Raw genomic sequence first — 8,243 nt, 5'->3', positions numbered from 1 at the left:
CAAAAAAAAAAAAAAAAAAAGGCAACCGCCACCAACTGCCAACCGCAGGACCGTTAGCTCGGCTTTTCACTTTCTCTTGCTCTGCTATGTCAGCACGTCCATGGGCATGGGAGATCTTTAAATCCCATAACCCTTACACCTTCTAGAGTATCCTGTTCCAAGCCCTTTGCTCCTTTAAAGTGGAACCTGTTAAATCTTGTTTGTTCCTGACTGTGACTTCACGATATTTGAATCGTTTTTTATTACTTGAAATATTTTCTCTCTGACCTCGGAGCTCTGGAATTTGATTACAGTGTTCTTGGAATTTTTCATTCAGCTCTTTCAGGTGATGATCAGTGGACTCTTTCCATTTCTATTTTACCCTTTGGATCTAAGATATCAGGATGGTTTTCTGGGATAATTTCTTGAAATAATATGCATAGGCTTTTTTTTTATTATGACTTTCAGGTAGACCAGTAGTTCTTAAATCCTCTCTTTTTGATCTATTGTTTAGTTCAGTTGTTTTTCCATTGAGATGTTTTTTCACAATTTTTTTCTATTTTTTCCATTCTTTTGACTTTATTTTGTCTTGATGTCTCATGGAATCCTTAGCTTCCACTTGTCCATTTCTAATTTTTAAGGAGTTATTTTCATTAGTGAGCTTTTGTACATATTTTTACATTTAACCAATTCTGCACTTTAAGGAGTTCTTTTCTTCAGTGAATTTTTGTGCCTCTTTTACCTTTTGGCAAATTCTGTCTTATATGGTATTATTTTCCTGCATATCTTTTTTGTTCTTTAACCAAGCTGTTGATTCTCTTGTCATCATTTTCTTGCATCACTCTAATTTCTTTTCCCATTTTTTTTCCTCCACCTCTCTTATTTGCTTTGTTTTTTTTTTTTAAGCAGTCGGGGTTAAGTAACTTGCTCAAGGTTACACAGGCAGTTATTTTTGGGCGTGGTGCTAAGTATCAGAGCCCGGATTCAATCCCAAGTCATCCCAACTCTGGGGCCAGTGCTTTTACTCACTGAGCCACCTGGCCGCCCCTAAGCAATTGGGGTTAAGTAACTTGCTCAAGGTTACATGGCCAGGTGTTTCTGGGTGGATGCTAAGTGTCTGAGCCCAGATTTGATCTCAGGTCATCCCAACTCTGGGGCTGGGGGTCTTACTTGCTGTGCTACCTGGCCGCCCCTCTTATTTGCTTTTTAAAATCCTTTGTGTGCTCTTCCAGAAGTTTTTATTTGGCTTGTGTCCAATTCACATTTTTTTTTTGCTTTGAGCCTTTGTTTCTATCTTTTTTTAATATCGTTATTTTAGGCGTAGCCAGGTGGCTCAGTGAGTAAGAGCACCGGCTCCAGTGTCAGGATGACCTGGGGATCAAATCTGGGCTCAGATACTTAGCATCACACCCAGAAATAACTGGCCCTGTAACCTTGAGCAAGTTTTAAGCAACCACGATTGCTTAAAAAAAAAATTTTTTTAATATCGTTATCTTTTTTTCTGAGTTTGTTTCTTGATCTTTCCTAGCACCATAGTTGCTTTTTATGATCAGGTTCTTTTTCATTGTTTCATCATTTTCCTGAGTGGAGGGAGCAGTGTTTCAAACTTCAGGCTTTTGTTGTTGCTGTTTTCAGAGCTGTTTCTGGGGGTCTATATGTTTTCACTGCTTCCTAGATGGTATTATCCAAGGAAAGGTGTGGTCACTACTTTCCTGACCTGTTCTTTTTCCCCCACTTTTCATCTTTTTTTAACAGTAGTTTGTTTTTTCTAATTAAATGTAAAGAAAAATTTTAACCTTCATTAAAAATTTTGAGTTCTAGATTTTCTCCTCCCCCCCATCGTAAGCAGTTTGATATAGATTATATATGTGTAATCATGTAAAGCATATTTCCATATTATCTGTATTGTGAAAGAAGAAATGAAAAAAGAAGAACAAGTAAAGAATGTGAGAATACTATGTTTCCATCTACATTCCGACTCCCATCAGTTTTTTCTCTGTATGTAAATAGCGATTTTCCTTGTGAAACTTTTAGAATTGTCTTTGATCACTATATTGCTGGGACTAGCTAAGTCATTCACAGGTCATCATCAGACAGTGTTATAGTTAATTTGTACCATATTCTCCTGATTCTGCTCCCTTCACCTTTATTTAGTTCATGTAAGTCTTCCCAGGTTTTTCTGAAATTCACCTGCTCATTATTTCTTATGGTACAGTGGTATTCGATCTCATTGTTCAGCCAATTCCTAGTTGATGGATATCCCTTCAGTTTCTAATTCTTTGCCACCTCAAAAAGAGTTGCTGTAAATATTTTTATACAAGTAGGTCCTTTTTCCTTTTTTTTTTTATCTTTTTGGTATACAGATCTAATAGGGGTATGCACAGTTTGATTGCCCTTTGGGCATAGTTCCAAATTGTTCTCCATAATAATTGGATCAGTTTATACCTACACCAACTCTGATCTGTGTCTTTACATAGGAAAGGGACCTTGTTCCCCTGCAGAAGCAAGTGATAGCACCCCTTTCTTCCTTGGAACTGAGACCAGGGCCCCTATTTCTTATGAGTGACACAAGCATTCTTTTGTACCTGGGCCCTATTACTCCACTGTTACTAGTATTTCTCATCTTTCTGGAACTGCTACATGGAACTACATATGGGCAGTGTGCAACAGGTTCTGAAAACAGTGCCCCCAAATGGTCCTCTGTGATCTCTGACCAGTTGTATGAGCCTCTTATTGTCTGTGGACTGAGGGTTTCCAAAGCTGCTTCCGCCGTTGTTGTAACTGCCTCCTGCTGTAAGTAAGGCCTACTGCTGGTGTTACCTTGGTATGTTTCTGTACCTCAGGCCAGCTGCCACCCCAGTGTCACAGACCTCTCCTCTTCGCCTCCTAAGTTGTCATGGCTGGAAAAATGTCTTACCCTGACCATTTATTGACTCTGCCACTCCAGAATTCTATTTAAGACATTATTTTAAAGTTGTTTGGAGGGGAATTTTTTTTTTTATTTTGTTTATTTTTAGTCTACATCATTCATTTCCACAAGATTTTGGGTTATAAATTTTCTCCCCATCTTTCCCCCACCACCCCAAAACACCAATCCTACTCTATACCTCCTCCCCTAGTCTGCTCTCTTCTTTATCCTCCCCCATACCTCCTCCAACTTTCCGGTAGGGCAAAATGGATCTCCATACCCCAGTAGCTGTATATCTCATCTCCCAGTTGCGTGTGAAAAATAATAATAATACTTTTTTTTTAACATTTTATTTTACAGCTTTGAATTCGAGATTCTTTCCCTTCCGCCCTCGACACCCACCCTTATTGGGAAGATAAGCAATTCAATATAGGTTGTGCATGTGTAGTTATGCAAAACATTTCCGTAGTGGATATAGTGTGAAAGACTGACTCTATTTCCCTCCTTCCTATCCTGCCCCCTACTTGTTCTATTCTCTACTTTGACCCTGTCCCTTTTTTTTTTTTTCAAAGCAGTTGGGGTTAAGTAACTTGCTCAAGGTTACACAGCCAGTTATTTCTGGGTGTGGTGCTGAGTATCTGAGCCCGGATTTGATCCAGGTCATCCCGATACTGGAGCCGGTGCTCTTACTCGCTGAGCTACCTGGCCGCCCCTAAGCAGTTGGAGTTAAGTAACTTGCTCAAGGTTACATGGCCAGTTGTTTCTGGGTGGGTGCTAAGTGTCTGAGCCCAGGATTCTATCCCGAGGTCATCCAGACACTGGAGCCAGCACTCCCACTCGCTGTGCTACCTGGCCGCCCCGACCCTGTCCCTTTGCAAAAGTGTGTGCTTCTAACTACCCTCTCCCCCCCCTAACCTGCTCTCCCCTCCATCATGCCCTCTCTCATCCCCTTCCCCCATACTCTCCTGTAGGGAAGAAACCCCATTTAGTGTATATGTCATTCCCTCCCTAAGCCAAATTCAGTGACAGTAAGGTTGACCCATTTCCTTTTGCCTTCCTGTTCATCCCTTCCCTTGTAACAGCTATTACTTGCCTCTTCTATATGAGATAATTTACCCCCATTCTCTCTCTCTCCATCTCCTCTCATTATATTCTTCTCTCACCTCTCAATTTCACCTTATAAATATCATCCCTTCCTATTCAATTGATCCTGTGCCCTCTGTCTAGATATACCTGTACACATATATACACATACTCACATATGTAATCATACACACATATACCCTCTTATATAGACATATATGTGTGTGTATACATTTCTATTCCCTTCAACTATCCTCATACTGAGAAAAGTTTCATAAGTTATAATTGTCGTTTTTCCATGTAGGCATGTAAATAGCTCAACTTTGAATATGTTCCTTATGATTTCTTTTCCCTGTTTACCTTCTCATGCTTTTCTTGCTTCTTGTATTTGAATGTCAAGTTTTCTATTCAACTCTGGCTTTTTCAGCAAGAATGCTTGAAAGTCCCTCTATTTCACTGAATGACCATATTTCCCCCTGAAACATGATACTCAGTTTTGCTGGGTAGGTGATTCTTGATTTTAATCTTAGCTCCTTTGACCTCTGCAATATCATATTCCAAGCCCTTTGATCCCTTAATGTAGAAGCTGCTAGATCCTGTGTTATCCTGATTTTGTTTCCACGATATTCAAATTGTTTCTTCTTGGATTCTTGTAATATTTTCTCCTTGATCTGGGAACTCTGGAATCTGGCTATAATATTCCTAGGAGTTTTCTTTTTTGGGATCTTTTTCAGGAAGTGATCAGTAGATTCTTTCAACCTCGATTTTGCCCTCTGGTTATAGAATATCAGAGCAGTTTTCCTTTAGAATTTCTTGAAGGATGATTTCTATGCTCTTTTTTTATCATGGCTTTCAGGTAGTCCAATAATTTCTAAATGATCTCTCCTGGATCTATTTTCCAGGTCAGTGGTTTTGCCAATGAGATATTTCATATTGCCTTCTATTTTTTTCATTTGTTTGGATCTGTTTAATAGGATCTTGATTTCTCATAAAGTCATTAGCTTCCATTTACTCCAGTCTAATTCTGAAGGAATGATTCTCTTCAATGAGCTTTTGAGATTCTTTTTCCATCTCATAAATTCGACTTTTTAAGGCATTCTTTTCCTTATTGACTTTCTGGGCCTCTTTTGCCATTTGAATTAATCTGTTTTTTAAGGTGTTATTTTCTTCAGTTTGTTGACTCTCTTTTCGTGATTTTCTTGCATCATTCTCATTTCTCTTCCCAGTTTTTCCTCTACTTCTCTTACTTGATTTCCAAAATCCTTCTTGAGCTTCTCCATGGCCTGTAACCAATTCATATTTTTCTTGGAAGCTTTTGGTGCAGGAGTTCTGACTTTGTTGTCTTCCTCCCACTCCATGCTTTGATCCTTTTTGTCCCCATAAAAGGAATCTAAAGTTGGATTTCTGTGCTTGTTTTGCTTCGTTTGCTTGCTCACATTGCCACTGTTACTTGACTTTTGAGCTCTTAGCCGCAGTAGAACCCTGCTTCCAGAGGGGAGAGCTTTGTCCCAAATCTCTGGGGTTTTTACAGCTACTGAAGCTGTTAGGAGGGCGCCGTCTCTGCAGCTTCCACAAACTCTGGCTCACTGGTCACACACCTCAGGACCATGATGACCCAAGACCACGATCCAGAACCAGGCAGATTGACGCAAGAGCGATTACCCTCTGAATGTTCACTTGGCCCCTCTATGATCTGCAGGCCAGGAGCTCTGAAGCAACCACGTGGAGGTTGCTGCAGGGCTGGCACACCTCCACCACTTCTAGCTCCAGGGGCAGGGCCCAGACCCGTTCTTCCATCCCCCCAGTTCCAACAGAGTTCTGCACTGACCTCTGACTTTTTCTTTGGCATTTATGGGTTGACAATTCTGGAAACCACCACTGCTGCTGGTGACCTACTCTCCTGAAGTCCACTGCAGCCATTGGTTGGGACCAGCCTGGGGCTAAAACCATGGGCTCACACAGGGCTAGGCTCGGCTCCCAGCACATGGTGATTAACTCCAAAAGACTCATGATGGAAAATGCTATCTACATCTAGAAAAAAGAATTGTGGTATCTGAATGCAGATCAAAGCTTACTATTTGCTCATTTTTAAAAATTTTGTCTTTTGTTTTGTTTTTTCCTTTTTTGGGGTTTCTCCCATTGGTTCTAATTCTCTTTTACAAAAATACATTTAATATGAATGTATATGTATATCCTATAACAGATTGTATGCCATCTTGTGGATGAAAGGGAGGAGAAGAAAATTTAGAGCTCAGTCTTATGGAAGTGGAAAACTAAAACAAATAAATAAAAAGAAAAGAAAAATAAAGGACCTGGAGCCCATGTCCTGTCCTCTGGTCATAGTGTCCAGTTAGAAGGGCAGAAAGGTAAAATGATATGACCAGACAGATTCATTCGTGCTCCTTGTTTTTCATTAAGAACTCTTATTTCAACCCAAAGAAATGGGGACAGAGGTGGGGATGGAGATGTATTTGGAAATGAAGGTGATATAAAATCAGAAGGTAACAATTTTTTTTTAACAAATTCTAATATGACTCATTAGTGCTTCCTTCAGTTCTTCTGTTAGAGCTTTCTACCCCTTGCTGGGAGTGGGAGTGGGGGGGGGGGGGGTTTGGTGTTTTTTCCTTTTTTTTTTTCTAAGTTTTTTTTTATTAAAAAAAGAGTTTGGGGTTTTTTTTTTTTTTTTTTTTTTTTTTGCTTTTTGGAGGGGCAATTGGGGTTAAGTGACTTTCCAAGGTCACACAGCTAGTTTTTGTGTTAAGTGTCTGAGGCCGGATTTGAACTCAGATCCTTCTGACTCCAGGGCTGGTGCTCTATTCACTGGGCCACCTAGCTGCCCCTAAAAAAGAATTAAAAAAAAAAAATTATTTTTTTGCAGCAATGGACAGGAGGTCACTTAACTTCTCTAAGCAGCAAGGGATTTTTTTGTTTGTTTTTTTAGTTAACTAGCTACCTTAGAGGGTTATTGTAAGTATCATGTGATATAGGTAAAACACTTTGTAGACTTTAAAGAGCTGTATAAATATTAGTTATTATGACTATTTTATTATGATGAGTATGATTTTAATTGAATTGAGTTCTTATAGGAATTTTCCGGGGGCAGGTTACCTTTCTGCTATTATTTTCTGATGTATTATATATTATAAGCATACATTCTCTGTACTCTTTGAATGAAATGACAGCTTTTTATAATTTCATTAAAATATTGGGATTAAGCATCATCCGTTAACTCCCTGAACTTCAGTAGTAAACAGGATGACAGAAATGATATTTATATCATCCTATGCTCAGATTGTTTTGGTTTCTTCTACCAGGTCTTCATATTGTGAAAACTTTTTTTTGTTCCCTGTAACATGGACATTATGTATTTCTAGCATGCCAAAATCTTTTTAAAATGTTATTCTTAAACATTTATGTGTCAGTATAATGTCGAGGTATTTGCAAGCAACAGTTTTTTCTGTGATGATGCTCTGGTTCTTGTGCAGTTCATTTTTTTAATTCTCTACTACATTCTGAGGTCTATATTTGTAACAGATTTGAAATTTTTTTGACTGTAAGGACCTTTTGTTATCACAAATTTTTGCCTTAGTATCCTGTTCCCCATATTATTTTTTCATTGTATTAACAATTTTCTTTGCCTCCTTGTTTCTGCGGCATGTCTGCTAGGTTTTTTGGGGGGTGTGCTTACTTCATGGAATTCTATTTACTGAGGCTTGGAAAATTCTGATTGAATATTTGCTTTCACTGAGATGTTGAGTAGAAGTCCTTGGTGTAGGGAGGGGTTTGTTATACTTGTAGTTTTATCAGTATTCTTTCTCATTGGCAAAGGCATCCAACAGCACACTCCTTTGATACTTTTTCTATGATGACTGATTACTTTGGGATAATTTCTTTTCTTCCCATTGTGTTATACCTTGATTTGGGACATTTCTTGCTGTTTTGAGTTGGTAAGGGGCACTATCAATTTAACACAAACTCTGACTTGGCCATCCTAGTTAAGGCAACCTTTTAAAAACACTACCGTGTTTCCCCGATAATAAGACACTGTCTTATTATTTTTTTGGACAGAAAAAACACCAGAGGGCTTATTTTCAGGGGAGGGCTTATTTTAATGAACATTGACAGCAATTTTAATAAACAGGTAAATGTGAACAAAAAAATGTACCTTTATTCAATAAGCAAATCACTGGGGAAGAACAGGATGACGCGCTCACTGCTGCAGCTCTGATTGGATGCAGCTCAGAGTGCGGAGTGCGTTTCACGGGGGGGGGGG

The 8,243-nt window shown here is 39.0% G+C and overlaps 1 protein-coding gene across 3 annotated transcripts in view; it reads left to right on the top strand.

Annotated features, from left to right (window-relative positions):
- The window catches only part of SNX6 (sorting nexin 6), an 81,475-nt gene that overhangs the window by 12,276 nt on the left and 60,956 nt on the right, over positions 1 to 8,243 (top strand). The window lies entirely within an intron of this gene.

Source organism: Petaurus breviceps, unplaced genomic scaffold (genome assembly GCF_028583685.1).
Source record: "Petaurus breviceps papuanus isolate PSGF00001 unplaced genomic scaffold, PetGlider_PUasm1.0 164, whole genome shotgun sequence".
Classification (NCBI taxonomy): domain Eukaryota; kingdom Metazoa; phylum Chordata; class Mammalia; order Diprotodontia; family Petauridae; genus Petaurus; species Petaurus breviceps.
The sequence above is the reverse complement of the archived record's forward strand: the minus strand, read 5'-3'. Positions and strand labels throughout refer to the sequence as shown.